We start from the raw sequence: 23,767 nt of genomic DNA, 5'->3' as shown, positions 1-23,767 counted from the left end.
GACGATGGTCCGAGGTCAGCGGGGTGCATGACCTTACCTCGGGGCCCCTTCCTTCCGTGGGGCCCTCGAGGCAGACAGGATGCGCTGAAGATTACCCCGTAGATACTGTCCGCGATGATTACAGAAATCTAGGAAGCCGCTCAATTTAATTAACCCTTAATTGCGAGCGCTCGGGACGGGATAGTGCGTTTACTTCAGTACCTTGGCGCTTTTCCCCCGTCTCTTGTCTATTCGAGGACGATGATGATGATGATGATGATGATGATGATGATGGTGGTGGTAGTGGTTGTGGTGGTGGTGGTGGTGGTGATGGTGGCGGCGGAGGTTGTTTCCCGTATGTATGAATGCGCGACGATGCGTGAGTTATCGCTTTGCGAAACGAAGTGCACTTTCTTTCAAAGATGAATGTTAGACGGAAGGAACGTAAACTAACTATGTAGTACAGTTGCGTTACAGATCCTGTCTGGAGATTGTTAGACTATTAAATCTAGTATCATAATTTTGAGGATCAAAGATGACTTTTCTAAACGTTATTAAACACGTATACAATTACATTTAAGAGTCATTATGTTATTATGTTACATTTGAAATTTGATATTTCCGAACAAAATACTTTATTTACACATGAAGCATAGACTTATCTTTACTCAAAAATAATGATTTTTTGGTGCCACTCTCATTACAATATAGACGAAATTTTTTTTACTTTATATGTCATAAAGTAATAGGAAAATAATTATTTATTAACAAAGATACATACATTCACTTGTTTCCATCATATTTTTATCTTCTGAAAAATGTTTGTTATAATATATTCAATTTTATATAATATTTTTAGGCTTTACTCATGTAATAAGTACAAAATAATATAGAATATGTCATTGAAGCGTAAAAGCAGCAGTGACGCTATAAAAATGACATAGCTTTCGTAAGACCTTAGAACAGACCCGCATGATGCTTTAGTTACTATCTCGTATTATTATTCGTTGTTAGTTGTTATATAATTGATGAATTTTTAGAAAATATTTTTTAAGGTATTTATATAAAAAAGATTTAATGAGGTTTAATGATTTATATAGGAAATGCAATTAAGATAAAACCAGTAAGAACCAATTGTAGGTAACGCGTTAAGGAATTTATAAAAAAAATTATTGAAATATAAATGTTTTAATATTTTTTGTAAATTTCCATTACATGTAATAGATTTAAAATTTTTTTCCATGAAGTTAATGAGAGTAGTTTCTTAAGTATTTAAATTATTCTATGTATTTTATCTATTTTATACAATTCAATTTGATGATGGTCAGAATTTTTTGAAAAAATCATCTTTATTATACAAAAAAAGCGTCTTATTAGACAATTTTTTCCGCTTCGTGAGCACGGAATTGGAGATCAACTTTATCGCGTTGAACACTCTTCAGTTGGTCGCGTAACTATCGAGTATGCCCATCGCGATACACCGATAGCGATTCGCGACTAGAAGGCCCCGTTACGTACTTAATACGCTCGTTAAAACGAGGAACTTAGAAACGCATTCGTTCGCAGACATGCACATTTCTTCCATACCCTCGCAATAAATCTGCACTGTTTATTTTACAACCCACAGCCGTTACTTCGCGCCTGCTTCGGTATCTTTGCCTGAAAAACAAAAGGAGAAAAATTACAGTGCACAATATCCTGTGCGTCAGAATAACTACATCTGTTTAATTTATGCACATGCTAAGATAATTGATTTATTTAGATATGGATGCGCTCCTACTTCATATGCCGATAATTCTGAAAGAATCGTGGCGTTAAACATGTAAAAAATTATATTTCGTTTCTTATATTTCTTTTTCTCTGACTATAAAAATTTAATTACAGATTTAATTTTATAATTGCTATAAATAAGATTAGAGAAAAGACCTATTACTTAATATTTAACTTTAATATTTTCCTTGATTTATCCTTTTTTTATGTACTCTGATTTACACTTTTTTCTTCGTAATATTATCTTAAAATTTTCAAATGTAGTATATCTGTTATATTTAATACATTTTAAGAAAATATGTTTCTGATTGTTATTTTTTAAATGTGTATTGTATTATTTATGAATATATTAATATTAAAAAATATGAAAAATATAACTATAATTTTTCTAGAAAATAGGAACTAATTGATATATCTTTTTTCTCTGTATTTTATTGTTTTGAAAAGTTAGAACAGTTTTATTTATTGTACGTGCAACATAATTAAAACAAATGTTAAAACATTATGCAGCAAAAAATTATTAACGTTATTAATTTCATAGGTTTCAGAAATTATTCCAATTACGATCAAGTTTCCTCTCTTTCCCACAAACGAATCCATTTGTCATGGTAACATTATAACATTTTTCTCATGAGCATGAATCTATTGCAAATTTCGTGAACTCTCACGTGGACGATGCTCATGATATATATCGTCGAACGTTCGTTAACGCCGTAACAAAAGGAGACACGACGACGAGGAAGAGGGACGCGGTGGGAGCCGAGAAAGGAGACGTGGAGAGAACTCGAGAGGCAAATAACCCTAATTTCATCGTCGGAGACCTGCATTCAGAAAGTCATTATCAAACGAGCGTCCCGCGCGCCTGTTATAATTACGCGGGCGTTGCACAACAGAAATGTATCGAACTGCCTCGCTTTCTCTCTCTCTTTCTATTTCTCTCTCGTTCTACTTTCGTGCCTCTTCTCTCAGCACTCTCTATACCAGTCTTCTCTCTCTCTCTCTCTCTCTCTCTCTCTCTTCCCGTTCTCACGTTCTTTATTTGCACACGTTTCGCACCGATCACTTGCACCGACCTGTACACACGCTTGTCTGTCCGCCCATTTCGCTTTCTTTTCGAACGTCTGCTGATTACGTGATTTTCTAATAATTACGCAAACTCCTATATGTGTTTTACGTTGCTTATTGCGTTTTTCTTCGATTAACCGGTTTATCGCTTTTAATGAAGATCACATTCTATGTTTACTAGCAGTTATCCTGCGCTAACTACAAATCCCTGGAAGTATTAAATTACTTGCGCAAATTTGTGATTTGCTAGTGACGAGTATTCAGTGTACGCGAAGTTATTGACTTCTATAATCGCATCCTTGACCGTCTAGAATTTAGAATTTTTATATTTACGTTGTTTACAAACTCATTCCATGTAGAGATTTTCTTCATATCGTATTTCAATGTAGAGTTTCAAAATTAATTATTTCCAATTGTAATATAATAGGACATCAATTTTAATAACAATGTAATTGTGTATACGATCATATTATTAGCAGATCAAATTACATGCAGAGCGAAATTAACTATTATTATTAATTAGTATCGCTGATACGTTGATATTTATATTGCATTTTCCCAGGAAGCTTTCAAGCGAAAATCCTGACCACTCAACATTCCTCAGAATTCCGCTCAGCGGTACAGAGTACCAGAGAGTCTCGGGCCTTATCAATTTATCTGCAGCGTGCAATCGGCCGATCTTACAGACGATCGGCTGATCGATCGACCGATCACTCGATCAGCGACGATAGATCTCTATCCGGTCGCGGGTAATCGTATATATTCGCAACCGCGCGCGAATCTCCAGCGGTTATGAAATCCTCGTGGAGAGCAGCCGATAATCCAGCACGCCAGTCACGGTTATGTGTATATGCACGTGTTGCACATCCGTGTATACGGTGGACGGACACACGGGCGTTCGCGGTGCGCCATGCCGGCGCGCGGATTTCACTTATCTCTCTTTCCTGGCGTCGAAGTTCCGCGCGTGCGGCCCCGATCATGCGGCAACGACGATCATTATGGCCGCATTAACTGAAATTAGACATTGTTTCCCTTGTCAGGGTGGAACACGGCGCGCAACAATGGGGAGACGACGCGGGCGACGACGACGAGCGTGAGCCACGGGGTGAGCCAAAATAGCGGGGGGGCAGAGTAACGAGAGAGAAAAATAAGGGGGGAAAATGCGCGCAAGACGGCCACTCCGAAGACTGCCCTTCTCTCTCTCTCCCTCCCTCTCTTTCTTTTCTTCTTCCTCCTTCTTCATCTGTATTTATCTCCCTCGCTCTGTCTTCGCCAGCGTGCGCCGGCGAGAGATTGCCGATATTACAGCAGGGTCAGGATCGTGACTTTAATCAATTAGCGGGGTTTCTCGGACCCGGGAAATGATTAGTAATCCGGCCGGCAGCCAGACTCTCTCGGCTCTTGGCCTCCTCTCCTCAGCCCCGGACACCTCTCCACTCGTTTGCTCTTATCCGCAACGGGGGATAAGAATACGCGCGCGCTGTTCCGATGAGCCGTACGAGGAAGTAATTGATGAGAGAAAATCAGCCTATCTTTGCGGACGAAGTTCATTACTTCGTAGACCCGCGGGAAACTAGCCGTTAGATTTACGAAATGCTCGCTCTGATTCAACTTTAATATGAAACCACACAAATAGCTTTTAAAAAGAGATTACCATGATTTAAAAAGAAAGAAATATGTACTATGTAAGACTAATTAAAAATCACGTATAGAATATTCTTTAGAATTTTTTAGACAAAAACTATTTCATAGAGAAAGAACAATTTTGCTAAAGTTTTCTTAAAAATTTGACTAAAAAATATAGATTGGAAAATAATTTTATTGAATCATCAAAATAATTCGAAATCTTAAGCATAATAAACAATGCTGCAAGATGTTTTGAACGTCTCACACATTTATTTTAAAAGTCCAACTGTATATATTTTCAAATTTATATCTAACTATTTTTAGATACTTCAACGAAATAATTTTTTATACGCTCGAGAAAAATTCATTCGCAGTGAAAAAATCGAATACTTATTCAAAATGTAAGAACATTCGTTGTATATTTGGTTAAAGTTTTATTATTCGAATTTACAATACAATACAATATTTGCATTCATAAATTTTAATATTTGAAAAAATTCTTTTCTTTGTAAGAGTTATAATTTAAAATATAATAGTGTGTCTTGGCATCATTTGTTCGTGGAAAAATAATTCTTTGTTATCAACGGAACTACAATGAACACAGGACATCGTGTAGAAAAATCTAAGAGAGAAGAGTCGCCGCTTGAAATCCCGTTATAGCGAGATAAATTGACGATACGCAATAGACGGCAAATCTTTGCGTATCGGCTCGCGCGCCGATAGCGGCAAATCGATCGGTCATGCATCCCCCGCGGCTGCGGAAAGACCGCATGGAAATGTGGACGACTTTGACAAGATTCCAACGCAAATTGCGATTAATAACAGCGTGCATACAGCAGCGTCTTGTCGTCGCTCTGCTCCACTTGACCGCTGCTATTTTCTAGGTCGTCATGCGCTATCTACTCTCTTTTTTTCCCTTCTGCGAGAGAACCGTGACAGCGCATGTATCATTCGTCGCTTTTTAACTGATTGTAGAATAAATTGTTTCGTTTTCATATCGATATTTTACGAACAGTGAAAAAATAAATTTAAGATAGTAAAAAAATGTGATATGTACTCATTTTTTAAATATATTTCTCGAATTAAATTGATGTAATGTGGAGCAATTTAATTTTTTTTGCCCAATTAAATACGTATACATTACGCAAATTAAAATAATTTTTAAAGTATAAACGTGAAATATATACACACGCATATATACATATATAATATATATTATATGTGTGTGTAAAAATAAATACTTTATTTAATATATAATAAACTAATAATAAAAACATAAAATAAACAATAATATAAATATATAAGCTAACAGAGGAGCTTTAAAAATTTTTTATAGCGATGGTGGCGTTTTTTATACGTAAATAATTTTGTCGGTTAAAAAAATCGTAAGGTTCAGTATAATGACACACAACTAAGCTATAAAATTAAACTAGGCTATAATTATATTGAATAAAGTTCTACAAACAATTCACACTATAGAAAAGAACTTCTCACCTAAATTTACCGTTATATATTATTAGGAGGGGGCTTTAGAAATGAATTATTTATCTAGGTAGCAATAAGATCGTTAGCACACTATTTTAACATACTATCTATAGCCTACTCCAAAAATTCTTCATCGATCGCACAAACTTCCTGACACGATGGCCGGCGTACGAAGCGCGACCACGCTTCCCCATATTTACCCGCATAATCTCTTTCCGAGCATTAAAATACAAAGTAGTCGCATTACCATGACAAAACTGTCGGGTCAAGAGAGCCTGACACCGTCTGTGGGGGATTACGATCGGCGGCCGAGTCCGATATGCATATTCAGCGGTGCAAGGTCCACCTTGTGCACGTAATCTTGCGCCTTTTGTTCATCCTCAGCCAATCCGAGCTCGCCGCGGCTTTTCCACTCGATCGTCAACACGTCTATTTTTTCCTCTCGGATTCACGCTCGCGTTGAATTATCACCATTGAATATTCGACGAGGCATATCCTCGAAAATTTGACATTGAGTTCTGCTCGTGTGCTCGATTCGCATTGTCATCGACAATACCGAGCTATGAAAAAACAAGAACGTTAGAATGAGAAAAAATTTTTACTGCCAATAAATTTTCCTGTCTAAGATTTTGATTTAACATAAGCGATCTTTATCTGTCGGGTTTAACATTATAGGTTGACAAGAAACGTGTATTTATAGAAATAAAATAAATATAATTTAATGAAGTATTTGTATATAAATAAGCACGCAATATCAGTATCACAGAAAATTTAGAAAACTGTATAGTCTGACTTGAAGTTGGCATATAACTAATTTTTTTCAATTTATACACATAGGCCGGTATTCATAATCGGTTCTTATTTCAAGACTGCCTTAAATAATGTCTGAAGATGCTAAAGCGGCCCTCTGATTGGTTCGTAACTCTTCAAGACTGAACTTAAGACGGTCTTGAATATAAGAACCGACTATGAATACCGGCCTTTGAGTCTATTTTTTGTTGCTGAACTAACGTCGACTTTTTTAATTTAGGTAAGATAGATATATGTTTCATATTTGGCAAAAGCGAGAAACAGAGTCCTAATGCAATCTAGTGCAGCAGTAAAAAATGAACCTATATTTAACGAAAATATATTTCATTTGTTTTATCTACAATACTCACGAAACTTTTCTTTTCCTGCGAAAACGTACAATATTTTAATATAATTTAATGAATGGCTGCATTCAACAGAGATAACAGGCTTTGCAATTGTTGACAGATAAATAGATTGGTCTTGCACTTACAATTAGTTTCTCCCCCCCCCCCTCCCTCCCCCTCACTGGATCTATAATAAATATATAAACTAATCGAGAATTGAAGAATATTACAGCAGTTGCAAAGCTGCTTTCTTTATACTAAAACACATTAATTTAATATTTAATTTAATGCAAATGTTTATAAGAGCTGAAATTAGATTAACGTACAGTTGAAAACAAATGACTTTTGACTCGGAACGGCAGCTGGTCAATTCGAATGGTGACCTCAGGGACTCTCGAAGCACCGAGCTCGCTGTTCCAATCAGAATGTGAAAGTTCAGCCGCAAAAGGCTTGCTATGTTGGTCGGCTTTATGCGCAGCGCCGATATGCGCTCTCTCGCGCAAATATATACATACACCTACACTATTATTCGCTTTTTCCTGACTTCTGTCTATGCCTACTTAACATTGACGGCTCATCCTAGAGCCGATTTACACGACGGACGTACACGCATATTTGACGGCGGTCGAGTCATCGTGCTTTCGAGACGGAAGATATCTCTGCGATTTATCAGTTGATCTTGGATACGCTGAATACATTCTCTTACAATTTAATGAGAAGGAGGTGATTAATTACAATCGGCAGAAACATCAAGTGCGTTTGCTTGAAAACGTTGTAACATCGACATGAAGCGCATTTATAAATAAAATACCGACAGCCGCAATTCGCACTTTAAACAAGGTATAGATACGTGAAATTGTAGAAAATGCCTTTTAGCGTTACGAGAATAATTAATCTCGCGTTTGAATATATTGTTCGCTTCAGGGATAGTTATATCGAGGTCATTTATCGCTACGCTTGATTAAATTTCCCTCAATATACGTCGACAAATGCCACGAAATACGTCAATTTCTGTAAATTTACATTTCTATTTCTATTTGTTTTTTTTTTTGCTAGAAGTTGGCGATAGACAAGAAAATTAAATTTTTTTTTGAGTTATAGAAATGATAAATTACATGAAATAAATTATGCAAAAAATTATAGAAAGCAATTAGGTCGATTTATTTGCAAAAAAGTCCGTAATAATGTGTTTTCTTTCTATGAATTTGAATGAATTCAGATTTCCATGCTGGTGTGTGTGCGTGTGTGATGCATAAAAATAATGTTCATGCTTAATCATGACAGAATTTCCATTCTTAAAATTTTTTTTACGTGCATAGTATGTATAATGTATACACAGCACACAAACATTGGAGCATTTAGAGTGAATTAATTTAAAGGTCAAGATTGTAAATCTGGATTAAGCCTAATATTCGTTCCAACATTTTTTTAATTATACTCGTAGATTCAATGTATTATACTTTAAATCAATGTGTTTTTGTGATCAAGTGTTTTCTTTCATTCTGAAAGTAAAAATTTGAGGAATACGATTACGTTATTAAACATACAATTAAACTTATGTAAGGTTGCGAAAAATATTTATCATAAACAATTTTTCACAATACACGAAATAATATTTGGCTTTACTGGACTCGCGAATATCGATTAAAATTTAATTTCAAGAAAAGTATGTTTACATTTCGTTTATTTATAATACAACTAAAAGAAAAGTTTTCTAGAGAAAATTAGTTTCAATATTTAAAATCATTAAAATCTTGTAACATTAATTTGATGCAATTTTAATATTAATTTGATGCAATATAATATTTAAAAAAAACTGATTACGAGAGGAGTAAAAGTATATGTACTTTTAATGTATTTCTTTTTTTCTCTCGACATTTTCGTTTTTTTTTACAAGCGATTAGAAAAATAAGAATTTGTTGGTCGTATGCATCATTGCATTACAAATAAGCGATTTGTTGTTTTAACCCCTTACTCGGCTGTACTTGTCGAAGTCATGCCGACTTTTAAGATGAGCCGCATACATTTCTGCCCACGTTTGTCGCAAAGAACCGCGATTCGCGATGCGAGGCAGGTGAATTCCGCCACCGTTGTAACGTGCGGCTTACCGCCATTTGCATCGATGAGGATCTTTCTCTCGCGAACGGGCCTTCTCCTCTTTCTCCGTTGCGGCAATTACGGCCGTTCCCTCGAATACGTGCCAATAATATGGAGAGATACCGCGGTCAGAGCACGTAGAGTCGTTTAGCCATACCGTCCCGCCGATCGCGAATTCCTCGCGAAATCCATGAGCCCGCACCCGGATTCTCGACACCGCGAGAGATTGCGTTATTTTCCTCCACGCACCTTCGGCTTTCATTAAATCGCTATTTATCACCAACGTCGAGTCGAGTACGGTAAGTTGATTACGCATTCACGAGGCGATTCGATACGCGCCGGCTAACTCGACAAAACCCCAACAAATATATATCCGGTATCGACAGGGACATAAATTTCAAACTTAGAGATACTTAAGTTCTCAAATAATTCCAATATCACCGGGAAAACGTGCTTTCACTGTGCGTTACCTTGATTTAATTGCACCTTTCGAGCTGATAGCGCGATAATAAAATCCCCATAAAGAATCTAATTCAACGATACTTATTTCACAGCAACGGCACTACGGCACTAAATCACATTTCTACCGCTCGTAGTTCAAAGATTATGGACGAAATACAAAAATCCGATGATGTAGTAAGAGCATGTGTGGGCGCATAAGATACATGATAGCAGCTCTCGGGAGGCACGCAGACGAGCGGTCTGCCCGTTCGTGCGCGTGCGGAGTCTCCGCGAGCCGTCATCGGCATCATCGACGTAAACAGCGTGGGAAAGCCGGCCGACGACTTTGCTCCCGTCGGCCAGGATGCCGTTAATTTTTATTTAGAATCGCGCACGACGCGAGAGAGAGAGAGAGAGAGACGCCGCGCCGGGGAATTCGAACAGGTGAATCACGTTTGGAAAATGATCATTCCGGTTTCGGCGTGATGGACAGAGGAGAAAGACGACCGACGACGAGTCAAAAGAACGATCACTCAGCTTGACCGCAAGCCGGAAAGCTAGAAGGACATCGTCGTGGAGGAGAAATTCCAGTGACTCTCCCAGCACGTACCTATATATATATATACGCTCACGGGCTAGTTGTTATCAACTACGGTAAATGGCGGGTTGGAACCCGCACACGCGGTATCCGATATTAACGCCTGACGAGCGGATATAATCTCCGACGAGGGTGTATCGCGACCGCGGCGGATTGGCGGAAAGCAAGCGGACGGCCGCTGTTAAGCATCTGTCTGGTTAAGCAGCTATATTTAAGCCTATTCGTTTCGCGCCAGCGAGCTCCGTCTTGATCGCGAGATAGGCACGAGAGATACACCTTGCCGGTGGATCTTTAATTTGGATCGCAGAAGATCGGTAGATTTGTCTCAGGTAGACTGTGAGAAACACGAAAGTATCCTAAGTAAATCCTATTGATCTTAGAATGCTATCGTTATTGGGTAACGCTGTATCGCTATCGATACGTTTTACGCGCGAGTATATAGGATAACCGTTGTGTGTGTCCCTTCGTGACACTTAAATAAAATATGTAGTAACATAAAACTGTTTAAAAATTGAAATTACTTATCTGCTCTCTGTTGTAATATTGACCACTCGGGGATCCAAGCTGATACGTAACAGCCAGAATTTTTAAAAACTCATCTTTGTTTTTGCTTTTAGCATGATTGAACTTCTTGATAACCACGAAGGCATAAGCTTAGTACTCAATGACCTCATTTACTTGTACAAAATTTACGTATTGCGATGAATAGTATTCTATAGAGTTGACCGAGTAGACGACATCTAATTATAAGCCAGAGAATTATACTTAAATTTCCTAAAGTAAAATTTATTACGGTTTTTGAATAAAGCATCGATACGTTAATACCGAAATTATTATATCTAATGAACGTTGAATCGCAAATACAAATTGAAGACTCATCGTGTGAGATCGTTGTTAAGCGAAATCTGTTGTGAAATAAACTCGTTACAGAACATAATTCGTCGTCGAGCGAACTCGTTTTCAGGCGAATTCGCCGTTGAACAGATTCATGATCAAACGAGATCGTCTTCAAGCGGAACCGCGCGCCGCGCACGGAGTGAGTGAGTCCCACGTTCGGCGCGTAATTCACGCACGGCCGACACATTATTCACGGCGGCGGTGGGGCCGGGGCTACGCTAAATCCATAAAGATCTAGTCGTTCGCTCTCTCGCGCGCGATTACGGCTGGCGTGCGCGAGAATCGCTCGCTCGTAGAACCAGTCCGCTCGCAATGTTCGCATAAGCGAACCGAGTTCGTTTCGCGGAGACCCGCGCTTACGAATCACCGCGGCGGGCGGAGGTGAACGAAAGCAGATATTAATAACGCGCCGCGTATACATGATTGTTGCGTGGTCCCACCTTCTCCTCTCTCTCTCTCTTCCTCTCTCATCGCGCGGTGCGCTCCACCTCCTTCCGACCACTCGCCTTTTCTCTCTCCTTCTCGCTTTCAGTCTTTCCCTCTTCCTCATCGAGTTCGCCCAGGTCGCTCGTTTCTCCATGCCTTCCTCAACCTTAATGTTGCGCTCGTATAGCGTAAGAGCATAGCGTGGAGCGAGTAGCATGCGAGAGAGCCTCGCTGGGGCCTCGCCGCGAGCAGGCACCGTGGGAACCTTAGGCGGGCCTCACCGCGCGCGCGCACTCGCTCGTTCGCTCGCGCTCGCGGGCCCTGTTCTGGACGCGTGTAACCTTGTAACCTCCACCGACCTCTCCCTTTCTCAATCTCCGTCTCTTCCCTTCCCGCCGAGAGGCGCGCGCGTCCTCCTCTCTTGCCAAGTTCTTCTTTCCGCTCCTCTTTGATCGTCTCTCTCTCGTCCTTCGTCCCCGTCGGCCATATACACGCCTCGTAACGATGCGACAGGCCGCCCCGTATAGTATAGTGGTGGAGTCTTCCCCGAAGATGCGATCTCTCGATCTCTCGCCGCAGCGACGACGACCGGCGCGGCGCGGCGCGGCGCGATCAACGTCGAGACGCGAGAGACACTGACACGACGACGACGCTACAGTAAAGAGCGCGCTCGAAGGAGAGTTCGAGAGAGCGCAATGCGATGCGCGCTCTTGATTGCGATAAATGTAGCGTAATAAATTTCATACGCGTCAGCCGCACTTCGAGAATCGCTCAGGCGCTCCGCCGCCCGATTGCGCGCGTGATAGCATGTTCTCGTCGTTAAGTTCGATCAATAATAAATTTCACCGTCGAAGCAGTAAATTCCGCGCTCTCGGCAGTTCGTCTGGTAAAATATATCGCGGCTCAGGAGATGAGACGGATTCGCTCGCGCGATGACTCTCTGGAGTCATTTCTCCAAGAACAGCTTCACAATAGCTCTAACTGCAGAATTTATACTTTCATAGAATGAGAAAAATTTTCTTTAACAATTGCATCATTATAGTCTTTGATATACACGGTGATTTTTCAGTTCTTTACTGCAAACGATTATGAATTATTAGGTGTTGTTACGTATACTTAAACATTTTTATACGATGATTAAATGTTCAAACGATTATGAATTATTAGGTGTTGTTACGTATACTTAAACATTTTTATACGATGATTAAATCATCGTATAAAACATCGCAGTCGTCGAACTAATTCGAAAGTTAAAAAGATCTGGATTTATTTAGAACACCATTTTGATGATGTTAATTATTAAATTATTGACATATGAAATGATACGACCAATATGATAAAAACTAATAAGAAGGAGTCGAGTTCCCATGGCATCGAGTTTCTTCTGACAATTCTCCAACGTCCCTCGAGGAAACTCATAAGTAACGACGGAATTTGCCACAAAGTGTCCCTATTACTATATACACACGGTTGAATCATCGGGCAAGAAAACAAGCAAGCGAGGGAATTTTCTGTGGTCGGAACCGCGAGATAGGGCAGCGTCGAATTAGCGGGCCGTAATGGCGAGCTGCCGTCCGGTTCGCGCTTACGTTCGGACGGCCGTGAGTCCGGTGGTAACGGCGAAGAGTGGTCGCCGACGGCCGAAGTCGGTAACCTTCTTTCCGGCGAAATTATCATAATGGCTCGGAACAGAAGCATGGCCCGGAGCGACCTCCGCTCTCGCCTGGAAACTGCCTCTCGCACGGTGCATACTCTTTACCCGGGGATCTTCCGCGAGTCTAAAAGCGAGCCCTCCCGCGTGCGTGCATACTTGCGTGCGTGCGTGCGTGCGTGCGTGCTGCGCGTGGTTGTGGCCGTGCCTCTCCTCTCTCGCAGCCCTAGTCCGTTCTCGAAGCCGCCCCGCGCCAAGCCGGGGCAACGCCAGGTATATACACACAGGTATATATCCCCTCGCACGGTAATTACGTGACGTATTAATACCAGTTATTCCGCGTCGACTGGTTCTCTCTCCCGGCCGGTCGGCCGTCTCGATCCGCAGGTGTATTCGGCCTGTTCTTTCTCCCTTTCCGCCAGTCTCTTATCTTCTCTCTCTTTCATTATCCGTCGTTCTTCGTCTCACCTCTTGCGGTCTCACCTCGTCTCTCGTTCGACCTCCTCCAACGCCACTTCGCTCCGCCCGCGAAAAACACTCGTTCGCGCGCCTCACGTTTCTCTAACGAGATACTTTTCCAAAGCGGTGAGACAGGCGTTTGCCTCTAAACGTCCGCAAAATGTGAGCGCTCGCGGTCGCGCGCGACGCGACACGGTACACCGTCGAAGCGCATGTTATATTGCTCTCTTTGCACTCGAGAAAGCGCAGCAAAGCGAGTTCTGGTCTTCCCCGCCTCTATCAGCAAAATAAGTTACAAAACAACGCGCGTCGAGAGTCGCGATGACTTTTACTCTCTTAAACACGAGTCGTTTTTCAATGGTACTTGATGTAGCGTGTTTTCCTATAACGGCGTCGAAAATATGTTTATGCTTTAATATGGAAATGTGGAAATGGAAGAATGATAAAGCCAAAGTTATACTCTAACACACATCAAAAGAAATTGATTTCTATTTATTTATTTAAGATTATTTAGGAAGTAATTTCTGTTTATATTTATTTAAGGTTATGTAGATAAAATATCAATTGAGGCATGTTGAGATAAAACGCCTGTATAAGCGTTAAAATAGTGAAAATGCGTTTATCGTATGAAAGGGTTGTGTAAGTGCTATCGCATACTAATATTTAGTTTGGAAAGTACTGCTATACAAGCGTAGAAAAATGGGTAGTACAATTTAAAATGTCATAAATCTAATTGTGTAATTGATATTTTTGTTTGAACTTCTAACATTTTGACTTGCATTTTTATACTTGGATTTACGAAAGTTTGAAGTTTTAACAACTTTTTAACACGATTTTTAAAATTAGAATTACTTAACTAAAATTGTTTTACAAAAACTGCTCATATCCTCCGTTATTATCTACGGTCATTTTCGTAATATTTTTAAAGTAATAGCTTTTAAAAGGGAATAAGGTTTTCTTTTCTCCTGAAAAAGAAGAAAAATAGCTCTTATGACATTTTGCTTTGGCACGCCTCAATTTTTTTATATTTTTTTAAATAAACAGCAATGGCACGCGTTGTTGCTGTGTTTCTATAAAAAACCTAATTGAGTGAGGCTATAAATGACTTCTGAAATAGCGCTTATTACTTTAAACTACGCACCGTATCAATATTATGATCAAACAATACAAAACGAGAGCTTTAGAGCCGATAATTTTACAATTACCACGATAACCGATCGCGCACATTCGCGAGCGTTTTAAGTGAAAACCACATCGAGAGACGTCGAGGTCATTTCCTTCTTTCGTTTTCTTCTAACGGAGGGACTTAGCGAGCGTATCTCGGATCTGCGCGCATCCCGCGTGGGTCCATGGAGGAAAAGACTATGCCGAGGGCCCGTAAACGATCGACTATCCACTCCTCGGATCCCGGATCCATCGTGGTTCAGCCGAGCAAGTCGCAATCACGACCGTTAATCGCGGCGCGATTAACTCTCTCTCTTGAGAGAGAGAGCCGCTGCAAAAGTCCTGCATGGGTGGATTCAAGGCGAGTTCTAGGGAAGATCGTCCCGCTCGTGGAGCCCTGATCCCCGGCTTCGTCTCCTCCTTCCCGCGAGATGGAACGCGCGCGAGACCAGAGATTATTCTTGATACCGTTGTCGCCGATATGGTGAACGCTGCAACATAACATGTTGTGAATTAATATAGCACATTTTTTGGTAAAATAATTATGGGAGAAGATAGATTGGGTATAATAGTTATACATTCATAAGAAATTGTTATTGCTCTCTCTGCAAATCTGAGATATCGTTTAATACATTTTTGTATATCTATATGTTACTTTGGATTATTTTTTCATTTAAATGTTTCCTCGTTCTTCTTGTGCCTTTATATCAGTGTCAAAAGTGAAATCACATAAATCAATAAATTACTATCTACAATTAAATAATAGGATTTAGATACAATTTAAAAATGCATCTTGATCATTCCTATTAGATATATCATATCCGTGTAATCGTTAATAATATATTAGACTTCGCTACCATGACTTTTTTTTTTTCAATACTGTAGGAATCAATAATTATAACACATTTTCAAAGATGATTATACAAACCATTGATTTAATAGTCGATAAGTATCTATATGATTAGCGAGTATGTATTATCGAAAGTGGGCCGAACATGATGATATCTCCATAGAAATTCTCCAGCCAAGCTAAATGTGACTTGAGCGCACCTTGCGCGTTCTTCGAAAAAATTTAATGCCTCGATTTCGCTTTACCTCTGAAAGCGAGAAAAGCAGTGTGGAGCAGGTGACTTGTCTGAGTAAGAAATTAGCTGGAGCACGTGACGACACGCGTTTATAAATACGGCTACGCGTGACGTAACGCTCGCGCGAGGAAGATGAAGTGGAAGGAGGTGGAGTTCTCCTAACAGGACGAAGGATCGCCCGGGGCGTCCTGTCGTAAACTCGACTGCTCACCGCCCAGAAGTTCAAGCTAACGAACTTATCGTCCGCGCGCGCAATGTGAACGCGCGCCTGATTAGGATCGTGATTACGCGGGAGTCCTCGAGCCGCATCGTAGAAACATCTCAATATTCGTGAGCGATTGCAGATGATCGATCACATGAAATCACGTTAATTGAGAAACGAATAACGTGAAATGGCTTTATACAAGTGATAAATATTCTTTAAATGCTGCCGTTAAAATAGTCACGAGTTCCATCACGAAAGCTTCTACGTATTTATCTCAAAGTGACATTTACAATATATCTTGATATCAGCTAGATACTCATGGAAGTTTTCTATAATTCAAGTATGTATTAGACGTAAAGCTATCAAGTCGAACGGACTTCAATATCCATCGTAAATTACAAAATCTTAAGAGGATCTTGGGTTATAAAGATAACGAAGTTTATGAATTTTAAATTTACAAATTGATTATCGAGAGGCATAAGAACAGTTTTATTAAGAATTTTATATTAATTACATGTTTATGTAAATTATTTTATCACTTAACATTTTGAAACGTTTTTTTTTATTCCAAAGAACATTTTATTAATTAGGGCCCAATAGAGATTAATGTATATTTAATATAAATCTATTGTCAGTGTTCAATGTACCTAAATTTTATATTTAATATACGTGTCCTCTGACATAATTAGAACGATCCTATATTGTGTATGTGATGAAAAAAATTTATTTATAAAAATTAGTTTTAAAAATTGCGAAATAAAATTTCTCAACTCGATTTACCGTCCAAAATCGTTGCAATGCTGTCGCAAAGCCCTTGAGCCCTTACGTATCGCGTTCACGTCTTTTATATTCGTGCAAGGGCGAGAATATGGACCTTTAAAGTCGTCGAGGGGGTCCCGATGCTTCTGACCTTTCCATAGTCGTCTCTTAAATGTTGATTCGCGTCGCGATATCGCGGGGACGTGCTCGACTATCGAGAGCCCTCAACAACGCGAGACAATGTTTCGGAAGCTATCTCAAACGTAGTATTAGTGTTTCCATGACTATCGTAAAGTCCCACTCTCGTGTAGGCGTATAGGGGTGAATTGACTTTTCGTCAGAACGTTACCGAACCAATCTCGAGGGGTTAATAATCATATACAGACCTATGGCTGGAGGTTGCCATAACTACAAAAAACGCTGTAAGAAAAAATATATATATCTACAATATGTACACTCTCTAAAACTTTTAGAGTGAATCTTAATCTGAAGAGTGAAATCTCACAATTAAACGTAGAAAATTAAGCCACTCTTTTGCAAAATTGACTAAATTTTCACTCTATAGAGTGTGAGTGTCCACTTCAAAGAATTTAAAGAGCAAACAATATGTATCGATTAAATGCTTTGAATATTTTGAATGAAACTGACGACAATTCTAAATTGTTGTTGCTTTAAATTATAATATAATAGCTCAAAGCGGAAAAAGCCATGTTAAATGTTTCACGAACTACATATTTGAGTTATAAAAATATTTAATTTGAGAACGAACTATTTATGAAGCAAAGCTATTTATAGTAGATTAATCAGATAAGATATAAACAATTTGTAGAGCTTATCATATGCGTATGTAAATCTCGTCATTAAATTTAATCATGAAAGGATACGACTGCAAATGTTATAGATCTTGCCGCTTATACTCGAACTAAAAGCACCTTTTCAACATAATAAATGACACGGTAATGATCGCGTTCGATAAGTTCTGTTAAAAGAGACGTCTAATTTGTTTCCTCCTTGCTGTTACCTTCTATCGGAATAATAGTAATCTTCTATTCGGTGAAAAAACGATCCAATTCAGTAATAGCAATCAGCGTTCTCCAAATTATGCCACTTTTCTCGAAAAAGAGAGAAAGGAAGCACTTGCAATAAGCCAATACACGAACGTTTCGTAGTTGCTATCGAATTGATTGGCAGGCCGGATAAATGACGGGGTAGAAGCGACAAAATGAGAGTTAAATATATAAATACCTTAAAAAGATTCTCGGCGTATTGTGTATCGAAGACGCACAGTCTTTCGTAAAGACGTCTGAAAAGCGAGCGTCTTTAACGTGCAGAAAGATCGTGGGAACCGGCTCGGTGCCAAGGTTATCGGAGCAAGTGCAACCGCCGCGCCGCGCCGAGCAGGTAAGCAACGCGCGAGCTGCTTGTACACCTAATAATTATTAGACGATCTATATGTCGCTGGATCGGCCGCGAGTCGCCGTACGGCCTTGCAGCTAAGCTGTGTGCGGTATATTATACCACAGAGCCTCGATCTTCTGTAAATTACAATCCACGCTATTCCACCATTGCTATCATGCCAGCCCCCCGTTGACGTTGACGAGCCGCCGCGACACGTGGCAGAATTACGTAAATCCCCGTAGCAATATTCCATACTGCATTAGTTATTTGTCGGAACCTTAGGCGTTCATTAAGTGGCTTCGCGTGCAATAATCGCAATGGCAAGTTGATGAAATAATATAGCTTCCGATTGTCCGAAGACGTCGCGTCGTATCTACTACTATTATTATAGTTAAGCGATATTTTTTAATGATTACAAGCGTTGTTAATATACTCCCTAAAACTTTTAGAGTGAGTCTCATTCTAAAGAGTGAAATTTCGTTCTTAAGGATTGAAACTTGGGACAACGTTTTTCAATACTGGCTTAATTTTCATTTTCTAAAGAGAAATTCCACTCCATAGCATTTATGAGTAATGAAATATATCTATTGGAAGGACTGACGTTTTATATGTTGAAAAATTTTATTATTTTATTCTACCAGCAAGAACGTATTAGAATTGAATAGCCATTCGTCTAATATGGAGTAATGTTAGATGTTAATTACAGGAAGTACCTCGTTATATTTTTACATCAGATATTAATGTATTAGAAAAGGATAAAGTCTTATACATTAAAAGATTAATGTTGTACATGAGAAATTAACGAGCGATTAGACTTTAGATTTTACTAAAGATACAACTTAAAAATAGATCAAGTAGCACTATTTAAATTAAATAACAATATTACGTGTTATTTATAATTTAATCTAAAGTTGTTTTTACTTTATATTTTAGATTATTACGTTCTTAAATTTACAAGTGTACAGTTTTATATTTTATTTACCTCATAACGATTTAAATTATTTAGTTTTTTAAACTATTCACTTTGGACGAAATTTTAGATATTGAAGAAGATCTCGTAATAAATTAATTAATCTTTTTTCATCGTTCCTCTAATAGACAAATTACGTACTGTATTTTATTGTGCTAAATTGATGCTTGAAAATCTTAATAGCAGGAATGTTATTAAGCTTTTACTTTGCTCTGTTTTCTCCGATCGCCTATTCTATGTCTTTATTTCTACCTCTTCCTTTTTCTTTGGCACTTTCAAACCAGAACTACCCGCCAACGGGTATCTACAGCATCCGTTTATTAGATATGTAAAAATGATTCCGTGCTGCTTTAGCCACGCAATGTTGCACATTTGCTGCCTCTTCTCGATCTCCCGTCTTTCCGTCATTTCTGCATTCCGTTTTGTTTCGCTCACTTAGCTCGTCATACCACACTCGTCTCGCGTTTCTTTATCGTTGATGATTGACCCTCGTCAATTCCAGGATATCTACAGATTTTTGAGAAACTATTTGCACAAAATCTATCGGTGAATATACTTAATCACGAAATGAATAAAACGGTGCTTAAATCGGCGATGGTAAAAACAGTTGTTGCTCTTCTGAACTGCCACGTCACGTGGTATTAACATTCTCTATTATGCAATCGAAAAGTATTCACTCGCGGCCATGCGACTCTGTTTACCTCTTTTCTTTTAAATACATCCAGGTACAAGACAGAAATAAATAGCGTTTGCGACGCATATAATTTGATATAAATTATCATAAAGTAGCGGTACTAGAATTTTATTGTACGCGCTTGATTCTCCATAATCGGGTTTCGTGTAAGCTAAATCTCTCAATTTTGCGCAAACGAACAGCGAGTGGATATTGGATGGATATTATATGTTACATGTAAAATTGCAAATCTTCTAACGGAAGAAAGAGACGTCAGATTGCAAGACTAGGAAGCGCTCCTGCTGTTATTATAGCCTCCCGTAGATTTGCCGCAGGGCCCTTACACGAATGTATATTTTTCATGCAGGGATTTGTATATCGAGAATTAACCCTTTCGCTCGAAGGGACAAGCGTATATAATATCAGGTTAAGAACTTGACGTTCATTTGCATGAAACGTTCGACAGATGAAGAATTTTTTTAATCGTATAGGACAACATTGTATTTGAAAGAATTTTACGCAATATCATTCTCAATTCACATACAATAAAATATAAAATAAGTTTAATTAATTTTACGGAAGTATGGTAAAAAAATTTTTTAAATATTGTGTTGTATAATAAAGAAGGGATATACTTATCGAATCGCGATTATTATATTCCTCTTCAAAGTCGATTAAATCGATGATGTAGAATTTATGTGATATTCGGGTCATCGCGCGCCGTACTCTTTGTCGTCTTGATTAGAAGAGAACATTGTCGACGAGGACAAGAGAAATAGCCGACACAGGAAGGAGCAGAGAGAAACGAGCGAGAAATTGGCACATCGCGATGATCGAACGAGTGGCGGTGCACTCATGAGGTGGTCGGGCACTCTTGAAGGATTTTGTTAAACGGTGGGCGAAGGCAAACAGCTCGAGGTTGAACGTTGGTACATTTGCACGACGCCGAACCGATGACCCAATGACCTCGTGCGGCGGTAGGCTCATGTAGGTCGTCACCGTCGCCGAGGAGAGATCGTAGGCGGATGATTCGCCGACTCTCCTTCTCTCTTTCTCTCTCTTTCTCTCTTTCTTTCGTACAGAGCGATATCCTTTTCTATATTTCTTCTTCTCACTCCATCACTCGCTGCAACTCACCTTTAAGAAAGTGATACTTGGGATGCTTTCTTCTCGTCATGGTTCTGTTTTGATTTTGATGGAGTGGTCCTGGAAGGACGATGGTCCTTGAGGTGTATTTATTGTAAAACTATTCTCTGAGTTTATATGATGAGTCATCGGACGTTCAACAAGTAGGTATCGCGTTTACGATGCAATGCGACATACTTTTGTATATGAAAAGAACGATTTTGCTGAAGTATTTAAAAATTTAGATAGATACAGATCGAAAAATAATTTCGTTGGATCATCAAGATAGTTTCGAGGCGCTTAAACTGATTGCTAGAATGGTAAAACTTTTTATAGCATTCTTATCATGTTTGAAATTCCTACGTATAATTATTTCGACAGTCCAATAAAATTATTGGACTATCAAATAATTTTAGATACTTCAGCAAAGTCGTTCTCTCCGACATAAAAATATCCAAGTGACAAAACTGAGTTTCTTATCTTGTTTTCTTGTTGTTATTTTGACAAACAGTCCTGAGTAGAAAATATAATTGTGAGATTGTTATTTAATTATCTATAGTATCTAAGAATGAAGTAATATAAGTTATTGAATATTATATTATATATATATATATATATATATCATTAACAATTAACTAGTTATTAGAAATGTAATTTATAATTAATATTTTATATATTATAACAAATCACATCGAATTTTTATTTAATTATATAAAATTTTACTTTAACGTGTTTTCTGCATCTCGAAAGTTCAAGACCAAGTTCACCTTCAACAGCTGGCAATGTTTGAGCGACAGAGGATATTTGATGCGTGCATTTGCATTTCCTTTTGCAATTTCACGATGTTTCTTTAGCTTTATAGCACACCAACGACAATAATTGCAATATTTTATGCTGGGCAATTAACACCCATCTCGGTGCAATCCTGGGCGAAGCTGCGCGACTTCCTCGCGATAACCGAAGATAACCAAAGAAACCGCTGCCGAGAGCGTTGTAAAACATCAGGACGAAGGTGTCGCGGATCGATAAACACGATGGCAAGTCGTCGAGTTTCACCTGTATGGTATTTAGGTCCGTGGAAATGTATCGTGCCATAGAGAGGAGGCGTCGCATCGCGCGTATCCGTTAAGATCAGCATGGACGTGAGAAATATCGGCCGGCAATATAAACCGATGACACGCAGGAAAGTTTCACGAGCGTAATCGAAGACGACTCCTGTTCCTGCTTTCCTACGGCTATATACCCGCTCGCGGGGACACTAAACCAGGCTTGTCCGGAATCACCGTAGAGTTTATGTTAATGGTCCAATATTTCTTCTCTCGCAAGAACATTAATTCAACAGTGCATGCCTCAATGCTGGAAGTAGTATGTAAATGTGATCGCCAGGTGTTAACAGGGTCGGCCATTAAATCTTTAGCATGTGCAAATTCAAACAAATCGATAATATTATTTAAAAAGCTACGCTGGCAATTCATCGTTACATTTATTCCTTCTCAATTTACCGTTTATTGTGCGTGTGCATATGCGTATAAAATAGTTTACATTATTATATTCGCTGCATTATAATATTTGTTGAAATTCATCATAACTGTTGTTAGGATCAACTCTGTGTTAACGGAATTAACTAAAGCAGGATAACATGTTTATCTTTTTTCTATTTTCTATAGAGTTCTTGGTGGTTCGATATCATATTTCTGTGCACATGCTTACGAAAAAAATAGTTTTGCTGAAGTATCTAAAATTTTTTAACCAGATACAGATCTGCTGACAATGATTTTATTGAAATAATGTCAAAACTTTTTGCAGTATTGCTAATCATGCTTGAGTTTTCTACATAATTATTTTGACGATCCAAGAAAATTCTTTTTAAATCTGTGTCTTTAACTAAATTTTTTTTAGCTGTATACCTAAATTTTTCGATGCTTCAGCAAATTTATTCCGTTACAATTTTCTGATTAATGTAATTTCTATTCGATAATTAATCAAGAAAAGTTTCTTATATTCGAAAGATGAAGATGCATATGAAGTCATTTATTCAAGATATTCCAGTTTGAGCAAAGGATACGATGTAAATAGTACATCACCGCGAAATCGCCCTGTTGTGTAGAGGATTAACGAGTAGGGGAGTCGCTAATGGCTCTTGATAACAATGTGGAGTACCTCGTAATAAATTAATCAGCATACAGGAAACGGCCATACATTTGTAAGCAAACGATCGACGTCATTTGTGGCTGAATTCCACGCGAAACTACGTTTGCCAGCAGCCAATCGGAATATTCATGCGTGCGACGACGGTTTATTGACTCACGCTCCGAAATCCTTCAGAAAATTCGGACAATTCCAAAAAAACACGCGGCGAAAGTCGCTACGTATCTCTCGAATGGGCTACCGTTTGGTATTTTTAAATTATGCAAATATTCTCAATAACTGTTCATCGAATGGCGAGCATAAAGTTGAGACAACCACAATAAAACAACGCCTTCACAAATAATTAAATACGCAGAATTTTCCACGTGAAACTTTATGCTGCTATATTGAAAAGAGACTGGTAACGGCTATCAATTAAATATTGAATAAAATAATTTTAATCAAATATTTGGTTAATATAATCAAGATTAATTTTACTTTTTTAAATATTTAAGGAAGTATTACCGTATATATATATATATAATAATATGACCGATTATTTGATTATAATTACTAAATATTTAAGAACGTAAAAATAATTTTTAGTCATACATATGGTATATTAACTGAA

The 23,767-nt window shown here is 38.6% G+C and overlaps 1 protein-coding gene across 1 annotated transcript in view; it reads left to right on the top strand.

Annotated features, from left to right (window-relative positions):
* Window positions 1-23,767, top strand: part of svp (COUP transcription factor 2) — a 122,017-nt gene that overhangs the window by 26,255 nt on the left and 71,995 nt on the right. The window lies entirely within an intron of this gene.

This window comes from Cyphomyrmex costatus, unplaced genomic scaffold (genome assembly GCF_001594065.2).
Source record: "Cyphomyrmex costatus isolate MS0001 unplaced genomic scaffold, Ccosl1.0 scaffold23, whole genome shotgun sequence".
Taxonomy (NCBI): Eukaryota; Metazoa; Arthropoda; class Insecta; order Hymenoptera; family Formicidae; genus Cyphomyrmex; species Cyphomyrmex costatus.
Note: the sequence above shows the minus strand (reverse complement) of the source record. Positions and strands in the feature narration are given on the sequence as shown.